Consider the following 14,218-nt stretch of genomic DNA (forward strand, 5'->3'; position numbering starts at 1 on the left):
ATATGGAAGCCAAAATTAGAGACATGCAATGCCATTGCCTCAACACACACACACTCTAATCAAGCACACACATGAAGAAAATGCACAACACATGAGGAAATTAGCAAGAGGAGAGAATGATTATATGAAATTAGAGGCTAATAATCACAAATCTAAGCATCACAACACATAGAGACATGGGAGAGAAGCATAGAGAGACAAATAGCTTTGCATCAACCCAATGCTAACTACAATGTGAGAGGGAGATACATCTCGATAGCCACCTCTCTTCTCTACTCTCCACCCTAGCTCTCAAAAGAATGAGCTTCAAATTGTAGCATTTGACATTTATACCTAGGGTTTTTTAAGAAGTGGCTGCCACCCAAATTTGCATAAAAGGCCTAGGGTCACAAATACAAGGTGGAACTCTCATAGAGCCCATTCTATGTAGGCGACCGCCTTGGAGAGGTGTGATGGGCTGCAATAGAGGGGTTGAAGGCCGCTGGGTGTGCCAGTGAAGGTATGTAGGTAGGGAAGTTGAGGAGTTGCAAGACAGCGCTAAGGCAAGTCGGCCGACTGCATGAAAGAGCACTGAGAAGGTTTTTTTGGGGGGAACAGGTGATGACATGCTGAGGGTGGCCTCGGGTATCTTTTTGACAAGGACCTGTGAAGCAGAGAGTGAGGCCGCCAGTGCGGGTTGCCTTTAGCCGAGGAAGGATGCCGGATTGCATTGACTCGGCCGACGCCATCATTGTATCCGAATTCTTGTTTTCTTTGCTATGCATAAGTGACTTTATGGTATGGTTGGGTTAGTGTTTGTGTTGGATTTGCCATCATTCTTCTTGTCTGCGTCTCGTCTTTTGCCTTATGCCGGTGGTAGCGGTGGCTCCAGGATCGTGTGTATGTGAGCAAAGAGAGAGGGAGAGAGAGGTTGGGCGAGCTTACTGTGTTTGCAAATTTGATGAATATGCTATGCTTTAGCAGTTATGGTTGTATGTTGTCGAGTCAGTTATCCTTGGGGTTTATAAGTGGTTGCGTATAGCTGGTGGTGCTCGTAAACGAGTCGGTGCATTGGAGATTGGCAGAAAGTGTGCATGCGTGTATGTTTTTGAGTGGCTTGGGGTGCTGGATATCTGCTGGGCTATAGAGAGGCATCTAGTTTGTGTCCTGTGTGTGTTCCCATTTCCCCCATCCCATCAGTGGTGCCCCCACTGAGGATCTACTGATTGCTCCTCGGTGAAGCTTTAAAGCCTGAAGATGATGCATGATATTGACTTGGTGCTTGCTGGAGAAGAAGAGGCTGTAGATTGGTTTTCGGATCTGGAGCTATACCTGTTGTAGTTGAGAATTTGTGGACATGAAGCCAAATTGAAGGCCCTACCATTGGTTCTACAAGGACGAGCCAAAGCCTGGTTTGAAGGATTGAAGATTGCAGATTGCCAGTCGCGCTGAGCAAGATTCGAAAGCAGTTTGTTGAAGCTTTTCAGAAGCAAGTTTCTCCATCAGACTTGGGTGAGAATTTGAGCAAGCTCAAGCAGGATGTAAGTGAAGATTTTGCTTTGTTTTTGGGTAAATTTGAATCTATTTGGGAGAGACTAACTGCTGCTACATGTGTGCGAAATGGAGACCATTTCAAGCGAGAACAGTTTCTAGCTTGCTTGCATTTGCGAATCAAAGAGAAGGTCAAGTGCGGTGGTGTAGAGGACTATGCGCAGATGGTTCGCTTGGCAAAGGTAAAGAGCAGGAAAGCAAAGAAGAAGCTGGAGATGGGTTTGTTGAAGCCGACAGAATATGGATATAGCTTGACAATGGATCTGCGTCATGCCATGAAGCCAAAGGGGAGTTCAAGCGTCAAAGAGGTAGCTACTTTGCCATTGGTAAGCCATTCTGGTCATTCGTTTTAATTTGTTCCTCCAATGTGGTGTGACCCTCACTACAAGAGGTTGTGTGCTCTTGTGACGATGTTAGCGACGAAAATACACTAGGTTTTTATAACCCCCGGCGTCGCTAAAACCGTCGCTAATAGCGTCGCTATGAGTGTCGCTATATGCGTCGCTATAAGCGTCGCTATATAGAGACGCTCATAGCGACGGTTATAGCGATGTTTACACAGAAGTCTATAGCGACGCTCCAGAGCCATAAATAGCGACGGTTATAGCGACGCCCGAGAGAAATTTTTTTTGGTGACAGGGCATTGAATGCCCTGCCACCCATCAACCATATTGTACTTGATTCACTTTTTAAAAAAAGTGCAAGGGTAGATAATAGACCCAAAATAGTCACCCACAAGACGCATTGTTTGCAAAATTGACAAGCGTAAAATTGACAATTGTACACATCATAGGCAAAATGAATTGATTGGCAAATGTAATAATGACAATTGTACAACATCATAGGCATAAAGAATTGATTGGCAAAATGAATTGCGGTGACAAATGTAATAATATACATGGTTCAAAAAGACGAATAAAATCCGTCTCATGATACATAAGCTATGAGAAACCCTAAACTAATGCTATCTAGCTACCGCTAAACTGACGTCGTCTAGTCAGACGTCTCATTGCGTCCAAGCGGCGTATCTGTCGGATTCTGCAAAAAAAGACAATAAGACAGCTTTCAGTAAGTATAAACATATAACGACATTTATAAAACAATACAAAAAATAGAAAAGAGTAAACCCTAATACTAACCATGCCGCTGCGAGAACTGAGAATGTCCATCAGGGCGTTTAAGCCCTTCTTGCCTGCGTACTCGCGCTCGTACGGTGTGGGATTACGTACTGTCATCGACCACTGTCAAAACATACAAAGATTTCATTATGTTAGAATTAAAAAACTCATAAACCCTAAACTATCGAACATAAAGAGCAATGCGAAAACACTTACAAAATCGGCCTCAAATGATGCCCATCCACCGCTCCCCAAGTGGTGCGAGCTCCCTGCCTCTACTCGCGCTCTGGCTGCATCCTTTTGTTGCTTCCACTTGTCGGGATTCTCGCGCGCTGCTTTCTTCGCATTCTTCCAATCTTCTTTGGCCAGCCAATCTGGCATGTTCCACCCATGCTTGATTGCTTTTTTCACTTCGGAACGCTTGTGTTTGCAGTATTCGCGCATTCGAATCTTCATCAGGTCTTCATTGAAGCGCTGATCCCGTGTTGGAACGGAAAACTCATCATGAAGTATGCTGATGACTCTGTCTTTTAAATCACTTGGTACATCACTCCATTTTTTTAGTATGTAGTGTCTAAACAGCTGAGAGCAAAGACCACGCATGCGCGAGATCACCTTCTTGCCGACATCATCCATGATGATGCCGCCACTGAAGTCGACGGAGTAAGGCAAGCCCTCTAGCCGGTGACGCGTGAACCTGGGTGTCCCGGCAGGGGTCTCTAGCGGCGTGTCGATGGGGGTACGGACGTCAGGTGTCTCCACCGGCGTCTGGGCCCCGAAGCGAGGAGTGTCGAGTGGGGTGGCTTCTGGCGGAGTAGGTAGAGGTGTGTAGCTGCTAGGAACAGTCAGCCGCGCAAAACCTGGCGTAGATGGCGATGCTGTGGCTGGTGTGGGGGCGGGCAAAGAAAGGGAGGGTAAAGAGCCTCGTCGAACACGAGGCGGTGTGGAGGCATCAGCGGCGGAATCCCCACAACAACCACCACCGCCACCACTAGAGCGCCGGTGTCTAGACGAGTGTGAAGATCGTCTCGTCGACACCGAAGCTTCGGAGCGCGCCGAATGCTCCGAAAGAGAGGGAGATGCGGATGGAGTAGGAATGCGCGATGATGCGCCAGAGTGATGACGCTCCACGTACCACTGTCTCTGCTGCGGTGACAAAGAAGAAAGAAACTTCTCATCATCCATACCTGCATTAAACACACAAATATTTAAACTTAATATTGAATGAATAGAGTAGCCAATGACGCAAAGACCATTAAATACAATGACGCATATAAATACAATGACGCAATGAATTGAGTGATAGAAGAGGCAAGTCGAAAACTCAGAATTTTCAATCAAAAGATGTGAGCGCGAGTAGAAAAGAGCGTTATACACCATGGAAGGTACTTAGAGAGCCAGAGCTTTTACAACACGGAGCAAAATTGTTCAAATACAATATTTGTGGCTTTAAGAGATCTCTCTCTCATCCTCGCATAACTCAGCATAAATTCCTATATCTATATAGAGCTCTCCGTTTAAACACATATCCTCTGTTTCATTTTGTAGCTCCTCTGCATGCACCCCATATAGAGTAGTAGCATCTTGATGCTCGTCTGGCACCACCGCAGCGGCTTCTGATTGAGCATCTTCTCTGATCTCCTCCATTGATGCCGTTGTGATTGGCACATGGTAGCCTTCATACGTCCTTGCACTACGAGGGGCTACCTCTATGACGTACCACCAGTTTGATGTAGACTTTGTAGGATGAAATATTACCTGCAAGAGCCACATAACTTACATGAGAGCTTTCAAGCACATAACTTGTAAAAAGGGGATGTTAACTATTTACATACTTACTTGTTCACAATGCTCGGGTAGTACGAAAGTGTCTCTTAGGTCAGTCCATTTCTTAGTAGAATCCACCTCAAGAAAACCAGACTCTCCTCTACGCACAGTAGCGTTGCGACCCTCCATGATTATCTTGAACCATTGCACGTCGAACAAGTCGACAAAAAATCCTCTGTAATCGATCCTCAAAATCTCTTGTAGCGTGCCGAAGTAAGTGAGTTCCGCCACCACAGGATCTGTATTAGAGGAACGTCATCGACTAGACTGTTCAAATTTTGCCATGATTCCACAATCTTGAGTAAAACGCTTTTTGTCGATCCGTTCCACCCTAAAATGTCGACCTTTACACCATGCTGCTGTGTATGACTTATACTACAACGAACAAAGATTATGAGTGGCCGTTCAAACGTTTAGAAATAAAGTCAATAGCTAGTCGTACATTGCAAACTTATCTTGGTCGCGCAACCCCGAGAGTACTCCCACTCTTCCTCAGTCACTTTGTCACCGCATTGTTGTGCGCTTTTTAATTGGTTGTGCAACCATCTTAAGCTCATGAATGTTGGTAGGCTCTCCAGACCCGTCGGATAGTGCATCGGTGGTCGTCTTCCCCGTCTCCACTCGATTCGTGCCCTTTGTCGCTCTTGCTTTGCATCCTCATATTGTGAAATCCACTTTTGCATCACTGGATTGTGAAGCATGCAAAACCGGTTGATTTTTGCCTCTAGATCTTCCGTCATCTTCTTCTCAACACCGAGATTGCACATGACAATCCCAGATATGCGCTCATCATCTATGGTTCGCCATAGCGTGTCCCGGGCTTTATCAAATCCGTCTAGCCACTCTCCAATGTACACTAGGGACTCTGATACCAACCAACCTTCTGCCATGCTACCCTCCGGACGTGCCTTTTGACGCACATATCCCTTAAGCGTTTTCATGAAACGTTCTAAGAAGAACATCCATCTGGAATGAACTGTTCCAGCTATTTCCACCTCATCAACTATGTGAACAAGAAGATGCACCTGAATGGTTAGCATGGTAGTAGGAAAATGTTTCTCAAACATGCACACAAGCTCCGCAGCATTTAGTTTGGCGAATGGTATGGAGTCTACGTTGATCTCCTTTTGTGAGATCCATTGCACCAGCTTTGCAAGTTTGTAGATTGTGTTACGGATGTCGAGAGACAAACATCCCTCAATGGCAACCAGTAAAATAAACTGTAAAGTATGTGCAGCAATGATATTAAAGTCCACATTTTATGCAATGATATTAAAGTCCACTATGAACGTACCTGACACATTTTATGCCAATCGTGTGACTTCAAACCGGTAAGCTTTCCTTCTTTAGTAAAACACGTTCGGAGCGAGTGCATTACGCAAGTGGGGGTCCGCAAAGATCGAATGGTCTCTTTTACTTTGCGTTCTTGGGCTCCTGTGAAAATCCATGGTGCTTTAGGGAGTTTTATCGATCCATCAGACGCTGTTTGCGGCCAATATTGCTCCATACGATCCACATTTCTAAGGTCAACTCTAGCTCCCAAAGTATCTTTCTTGCCGGTCAGATGGTCCCATAGTAGATTACCCACATTCTTGAATATGTGCATTGGATCGAGCAAGTGATTGATCATGAGTCCGGGCCAGTATGGTAACTCGTACCATAGAGATAGTCTCTTCATCCCTGGAGGCAATCCGTCATCGCACATCTCCTTCTGCTCTAACCATGCTTGTGCAGACATCCTTGGTGGCTCTCTTCCCAAAAAGCCGTCGCGTAACACATGATTCTCTGGAAGATACGCTTGATGACCTTCGTAGATTTGCTTCTTCAGTGAGGGCGCCCTACGTGCATTCAGTCTAGGTCCACATGTGACACATGCTCTGTATCCGCTTGTTTGAAGCCCTGCATGTATACACATGATAATAGATCAACTATGGGAAAAAACAAGATTTACAGTGTCTGAGTGAGGAGTGTCAATAGATCACCTGAGCATTCTGTTAGCCAGGGATAGTCATGCATGGTCCACATTAGAATGCCTCTGATCAAAGCATTCCGTCGTCCTGTGTGTCGGCTCATATCCACCACCTCTATGCCAATCCACAATTGTTGTAGCTCTTCCAATAGTGGACGAAGATACACATCCATATTCTCCACTTTATATCGCCCTGGCACAATCAAGCTTAGCCATAGGTGCCCCTTCTTCGTAGTCAACCACGGGGGAATGTTGTAGTTGACGATGACAACGGGCCATACACTGTAAGATGTTGATCTTTGACCAAATGGATTTACGCCATCCATAGCCAGGCCTAAGCGCAAATTTCGAGCTTTCCTGGCAAAATCCGACCATGTTCCATCTATATGTTTCCAGGTTGCGCAATCTGCAGGAATTCGTAGCACAACATCCGAAGATTTATTCTCCTCATGCCATGATGCTAGGGCGGCCATGGACTTACATTCGAAGAAATGCTTGATGCGAGGAAGCAGAGGAAAATGTCGCAAAACCTTTTGTGGAATTTTTGTCCCGTGGAGATCTACTCGATATCTTTCGGAATCACATTTCGGACACTTCTCCATGTCTATGTATTCCCCTCTGAAAAGAATGCAATGATTAGGACAAGCGTGGATAGAATTGTAATCTATCCCCAAGTTTCGCAAAATCTTTCTTGCTTCATCTCGGGAATCTGGCATCACATTGTCAGCTGGTAGTATGTGTACTTTAAGCAATCTACACAACATAAAAATACGATACAGTAGTGTAAAAATCTATCAGATCATTATACATTTAGAGTTTTATTAAAGTAAACTAATTGTAATAGATCACCTGAAAAGCGCTGTGACGCTAGTGTCACTCCATCCAAACTTTGCCTGCATGTTGAGAAGAACCAGGAGTGCTTTCAATCTAGACATACGTGCTCCATTATACAATGGCGTATCGGCTTCACTTGTCATATCATCATAGATAAGCCTTTCTGAATCCATGATCGTCTCGATCATTTCATCAATCTCGGGCTCAAACATTGCCTCATTGGGAATGTGCTTTGCATGCTGTCAGAGGCTACATCTTGTGGCCTCACATATGCTGCTTGACCAAAGCGCCTGTGAACACGTCTATTGGGTTGCAAGATTGCTGCTTGTTGGCCAGCGTCAGAGTCCGACGAGTTATAATTGGCAACAACTCGATCTATAATAGATGGATTGAACTCGCCAAATTCGCGAACGTGCTGCAAAGAAACACGTCTTGTCCGTCGCACAGCATGCTTGCATTGATTACAAGGACATAAGACCCTCGTTGAGAGATAGGTGTTTCGGTTGGACGGTCCCACATCCTCGTCACTACTCATAATGAGGATAAAAATCTTATAACCTGGACAAAAAATTTAATATTCTATTGGCATTCTTCGTCTTATCTCTCTCTCTCTCTCTCTCTCTCTACCTCACATTCTCTAGTCATGTCCAATCCCCGCACACCTCGGTCTAGAGGTGCACGGAGATCAGAACCACTGGGTTATAATCTCGTCTTTATTGGTCAATACCTATATTTGTGGGTACAAGAAATCTATAGACCCACGTCTACATGATACTGCATGTAGTGGACAAAACCCCTTTGCCTCTTCTCTAGCTGTAGCACTTCACAGCATCTTAACATCTTTTCACAGTAGATCTTTTCACTGTTCGTCTAACTCTAAACCCTAAACCGTAAGTAATTCTTGCGTGGACTCGATCTAACGTAAATAAGCGTAAATATAAATAAACGTAAATCTAACTAAAAATAAACCTAAATCTAATTTAACGTAAGTCTACATCTAACCTAATCTTTAACGTCTTTTGGGATAGTTTCCTACGACGTTAAAACTCTCTTCTTCTTGTGTATGTGTGTGTGTGTGTGGGTAAACCTAAATAAACCTAAGTCTAATCTAATTTAACATAAATCTAAATCTAACGTAAATTATGTTATATTAAAAACAAAGAACTAAACTAACAGGGATTATAAGAACCTTAAAACTGATTTAACACATAATTTTTCACATAACTCGGCAAGAGTTGGCATTCTCATCACTAAAGATGTGAGAGTTAACTTCCGGCGGTGACGTTGCCTCATCTCCATCCGCATCTGACGACAGCAATTGGCCCTTTGGACCGTTCTTGCTCTTGTTACTAACTTTGAAGTTGCTGTTGAATGACTAGAGGTTGTCTAGATGGTCATTGTCGGGGATGTAGTGACTCTTGCCGCCCTGAAGATCCACCTTCTTCCCTATCTTCTGAAGACATTTCACCAGTACTTTTGGATCGACGGAGCTCACCATGAGTGAAGGCAGCAATACCCTATATTCCATTGAGGGCTTTCTTCACCCGCTTCATGCAGGCATCGCAGTCTATGGAGACCTAAATCTAATCTAATATAACGTAAATCTAAATCTAGCGTAAATAAACGTAAATCTAACTAAAAATAAACCTAAATCTAATCTAATTTAACTTAAATAAACCTAAATCTAATTTAACGTAAGTCTACATCTAACCTAATCTTTAACGTCTTTTAGGATAGTTTCCTACGACGTTATAACTCTCTTCTTCTTGTGTGTGTGCGCGTGTGTGGATGTGTGTGCCAATAAAAAGAGATAAATGGTATAACCTTTCTATCACCCATGCCAAGTATGATAGATTGGTTATGCCATTTCCCTCTTGAATAATAGGTCTTGAGTTCAACTCCTCGTCGGCTAGATCTTTAGGTCTTTTAATTTTAATTAGTTTCCTACGACGTTAAATTAGTTTTTCTCTCTTTCTCTCTCAATGTGTGTGCGTTTTTTTGTTTATGCATGTTTTCTCTCTCTTTTCCTCTCTCAATGTGTGCGTTTTTTGTTTATGCATGTTCTCTCTCTCTTTTCCTCTCTCAATGTGTGCGTTTTTTGTTTATGCATGCTCTCTCTCTCTTTTCCTCTCTCAATGTGTGTGTGCATTATTTGTTTATGTATGTGTGTGTGCGTTTTTGTTTATGTTTGTACTCTTTCTCTCTCCCTCTCTCTGTCTCTCTCTCTCTCTCTCTCTCTCTCTCTCTCAAAAACACTATGTGTGTGTGTGTGTGTGAGAGAGAGAGAGAGAGGGAGAGAGAAAGAGGGGAAGGGAACATGAGAGTGAGGAGAGGGAAGGAGCATACCTGGCTCTCCTTCCTCTCCTCGTGTGTGTGTGTGTGTGTGTGTGTGTGTGTGTGGAGAAGAAAGAGAGAGAGAGAGAGAGAGAGAGAGAGAGAGAGAGAGAGAGAGAGAGAGAGGGAGAGCGTTACCTGCTCCTTGCTTGAGGGCGCCGAAAAACTCAGATCTGAGATCTGAGTTTTTGGGCGCTCTCTGTTATATTTTTTAGCCCAGCCGGCGTCGCTATGAGCGTCGCAAATTTACTTGTAAATTTGCGACGCTCATAGCGACGCCGGGATTTTTTTTTTTTGAGCGTCGCTGTGTGAGCGTCGCTAATATGAATAGCCTCTTGTAGTGCCTGTACAAGAGTCTGTTAGCCCGGCAAGCAAGGATGCGGTCTTGGTCGAAGCGTGTATGCATGAAGAATCAAAGGAGGCTATGGATTAGAGATCACAGGATACGTTTGAAGATGTCGACAAAGCGATGGTTGAAGCGGTGCAGGAGGAAGCTAGCCAGGGGGTTGGGCAACCTTGCCCTACTGAGTGTATTGAAGAGCGGCAGTGCATTCCACAAGGTGTTGAGGATGTCGACCTACCAGAAGATGAGGTAATAGATCATGGCTTTCCCTTTTGCTTAGCAGATGATATGGTCGTAGAAGAAGTCCTTGAAGAGCAGGCAAAGGTAGTCAAGCAATCCGATTTGCTCTCGCATGAAGTGGTTGAAGATGAAGTGTCAAAGGCTATGACAGACGAAGATTGGCATGGTGAGTCAGGTATAGAGTGTGTGCCGTTTGAAGGACCTACAATAGAGGGTATGCTTGGATATGCAACAGGTGGAGGCAAATTGCAGTATATTTCTACTTTATACTATGCTATGGATACATATGGTGTTGAAGATTGCTCTACAGGTATCTTTGTATCGGTGGCCAGGTTTTTTTGAAGAAGATTATGCTATGGAAAACCCTCGTGCAGGTGAGACGATGATGGTGTATGGTGCAAATGCTTCACAGGTTGGTTTATAGGCTTGTTTTGTATATGAAGCCAGCATATGGATACAGGGAATTGAAGATCGATGCTATGCCAAGCTGCACGAGAGGCTTGTTCTCGGGTGTACAGGTGCAGAAATAAGGTTGATTATGCATGTACTATGGACGCATGGCTGTGTTCAATGCCATGTATTTGATCCTGGTGGAGTTTGCATCACAGTTAGGAGAGCTTATGGCTTTCCATTTGATCCAAGTGGGTGCTACAGCCAGTGAATCCCTCTCTATCTATCTATCTATATAGTTCTACTATATATAGCATCTTATTATGCTATCATGTTCTCGCTTCTTATGCAGTTTTCTATTATCTAAATAATACTATGGTTGAGCATGAATGCTCAACGAGGGGTTGGGGAATGATGGTACAGCCCGACTGTGTCGACCCATGGAGGTGCAAGAAGTCCATGCATGGCGGTTTGCAGGAAAGTGGCAGGGACATTGGGCAAGTATTTGATGGTGCTAGGGGCCAGGTACATCAAGATGGAGCATTTGCTAGGGGAAACTTCAAGGGTTTCCTGCTATCACAGGTGGCAGAAGCAAAGGTTGATATCACAAAATGGTGAGCGGGACAAGGAGTGCTGGATACATGTACCATCAGGTTTGTGATATGGGATTTTGTGCGGGATGTCTACACGACACTTTACTGCCACGATGCGTTTGCCAGATGTGGCACATCACAGGTCGGGCCATGATTTTGAGCCTCTAATCCTGAGGATGTTTAGAAGACAGGTATGCCGGAGCCATCGACACCACTTGACGTGTGTGTTAGAGATGCGGCGTGAGGGGAGTCACCTCAATATTTTTCATGAGTGCGAACCGAGTATGTTGCGAACTATCAAGTTGGTATTGCATCGAATTATGGTTACCACATGAGGAGCTTCACGCGGATGCCGTTTGCTTTGCTGCGGGAATTTTGAGCTTTTAAAACAAGAAAAAAAGGGCCGTCTGGTGCAGTAGCAAGAGGGCGCTGTTTTTGGAAGGTGGCGCCATCTGTGGAAGGTGGTGGGCTACCATAAGGAGAAGGTGGGCTTGCATGGGAAAGTGACAGGCGCTGCAGTTCCAGGACAGGAAAGGTCGCCATTTGGTGGGTTTTCATGCAGGCTGAGCAATCGGGGGGCAAGTAAGGGGAGGCAGGCTCCATACGAAGGGGGAGAGCAGCCCGCTATGCAGAGGGGGTTGCAGGTGACGGGGTTGGCTTGTGAGAGGCCGAGCAGAGCGACGGGCTACAAGGAGAGGTGGTTGGCTGCAGGTCAGCTCCACAGAGAAGGGGGAGTCGATTGCAGTGGCGGGCAGATCCAAGGGACTGCAGGGCCGCCAAGGGGTTGCGAGTGACGGTGTTGGCTTGAGGTGAGGCCACTAGGCCTTGGGGTAGTGCAAAGGTGGGCGCCAGAGGGCAGCAAGGGGGTGGCGCTGCAGGAGAGCCGCCTGGGGGGCGACGGGAAGACAGGGCAGAGCCGAGGGGCTGCATCTGTGAGAAGAAGGCGGGCTGGCTTGTGAGAGGAGGCCAAGGCAAGACAGGGCCGTCATGGGCTGATGAGGCAGTTGGCGCCATCAACAGAGAGTGCGACACTTGGGGGCCATGCAGGAGGCCGCCTTGCAGAGGTGTGATGGGCTGCAATAGAGGGGCTGAAGGCCACTGGGTGTGCCAGTGAAGGTATGCAGGTAGGGAAGTTGAGGAGTTGAAAGACAACGCTAAGGCAAGTCGGCCGACTGCATGAAAGAGCACTGAGAAGGTTTTTTTTGGGGGGAACAGGTGATGACATGCTGAGGGTGGCCTTGGGTATCTTTTTGACAAGGACCTGTGAAGCAGAGAGTGAGGCCGCGAGTGTGGGCTGCCTTTAGCCGAGGAAGGGTGCCGGATTGCATCGACTCGGCCTACGCCATCATTGTATCCGAATTCTTGTTTTCTTTGCTATGCATAAGTGACTTTATGGTATGGTTGGGTTAGTGTTTGTGTTGGATTTGCCATCATTCTTCTTGTCCGCGTCTCGTCTTTTGCCTTATGCCCGTGGTAGCGGTGGCTCCAGGATTGTGTGTATGTGAGCAAAGAGAGGGAAAGAGAGGTTGGGCGAGCTTACTGTGTTTGCAAATTTGATGAATACGCTATGCTTTAGCAGTTATGGTTGTATGTTGTCGAGTCAGTTATCCTTGGGGTTTATAAGTGGCTGCGTATAGTTGGTGGTGCTCGTAAGCGAGTCGGTGCATTGGAGATTGGCAGAAAGTGTGCATGCATGTATGTTTCTGAGTGGCTTGGGGTGCTGGATATCTGCTGAGCTATAGAGAGGCATCTAGTTTGTGTCCTGTGTATGTTCCCATTTTCCCCATCCCACCGTGTTTCTTTCCTCAAGAATATAATTTTGTTTTTGGAGCATCGATCGTGTGAGTACGTTTACTGGTACCACATGTGTACTTTGTGATGGCTCCTCGGTAACTTAAATCAAGTTTAATGGCGTGATCTTCGGTGCATTTGGATTATTTGGACATTGGGCAATCAAATGATCTATGCCACATCGATTACACATGAGTATCGGCATTGTAGATGTGCTCGCTTGATTGGTTTGCATTAGTGTGGCATTCTTTTCTAGCTTAATAGGACACTTGGCTACACAATGTGGACCTCCACACTCATAGCATTGAAGAGGTGGTCTCTTAGTAGTGTAATTGATATTTTGGCCTCTACCGCAAGAGTAGCTACTTGATATACATGTTTGACTTGTCCCCAATAGTCCTCCATGTAGTATTGTGGACTTTCTTTAAGCACATCCATCCCATATGCAATATTAGGATCTATATCTTCCTCACAGCCTTCCAAACAAGCAATAGATGACTCACAACCCACTTGATTCACAGAAGTGATTCTCGGATGTGGTGGTTGCGGTCCTAGCACTGGAGGTGGTAAGGGTGTTGTTTGATCAACATTTTGGGCCCTAGGGACCATGTGTTCTGCTGTTTGTTCAAGAGGTGGGGCCAGAATCAATGCAGGCACTCGAGGTGTGTGTCCATGCTAAGGTTGTTCTATTGGCCATCGCGCGCTTAAATACTATGCAATCCTTAGCTCGATGACCATACCTCCCACAGGCATTGCAGTTCCCATTGAATTTTACTCTAAAAGTATGGCATTCACTGGTACTATGTGGTCCATAACATACTGAGCACCATTGTTGCTCCCCTCTTGGATACATATGATTGTTTTGCGGAGCATGATTGTCTCTAAGACTCTCTTGAATAGCCTTGGTGAGATTTGATAAAGTCATCTCAGATATCTTTGGCTCCTTAGCAATAGGCTTTAGGGTCCTTGGCTGATGCCCCGATGCTTGCGAGCTAATAGATTTAGGCTCAATAGACACTCTTTCTTCTTGAATCATTAAATTATCCTCCAATTGGATCGCATTGGTGGTGACTGCTTCTCAAGTGGTGATACCTCTAATGACTAGGCCATTGTAGATATCCTCATGTCGTAATCCCCTAATGAATCTATCAAGCAATTGATTATTATTGAAGCGCTCATTCGGATTACAATGAGAATTCAAATGCTTCAAGCGACTAATAAAGTCTTTCACCGACTCTCCTTCCTCTCG

At 45.3% G+C, this 14,218-nt stretch overlaps 1 pseudogene; it reads left to right on the forward strand.

Moving 5' to 3' along the window:
- The first annotated feature begins 1,679 nt into the window (after positions 1-1,679).
- LOC147447375 (uncharacterized) lies at positions 1,680-10,856 on the forward strand (annotated as a pseudogene).
- Positions 10,857-14,218: the final 3,362 nt, after the last annotated feature.

This window comes from Adiantum capillus-veneris, chromosome 11, assembly GCF_014529385.1.
Source record: "Adiantum capillus-veneris isolate H3 chromosome 11, ASM1452938v2, whole genome shotgun sequence".
Lineage (NCBI taxonomy): Eukaryota > Viridiplantae > Streptophyta > Polypodiopsida > Polypodiales > Pteridaceae > Adiantum > Adiantum capillus-veneris.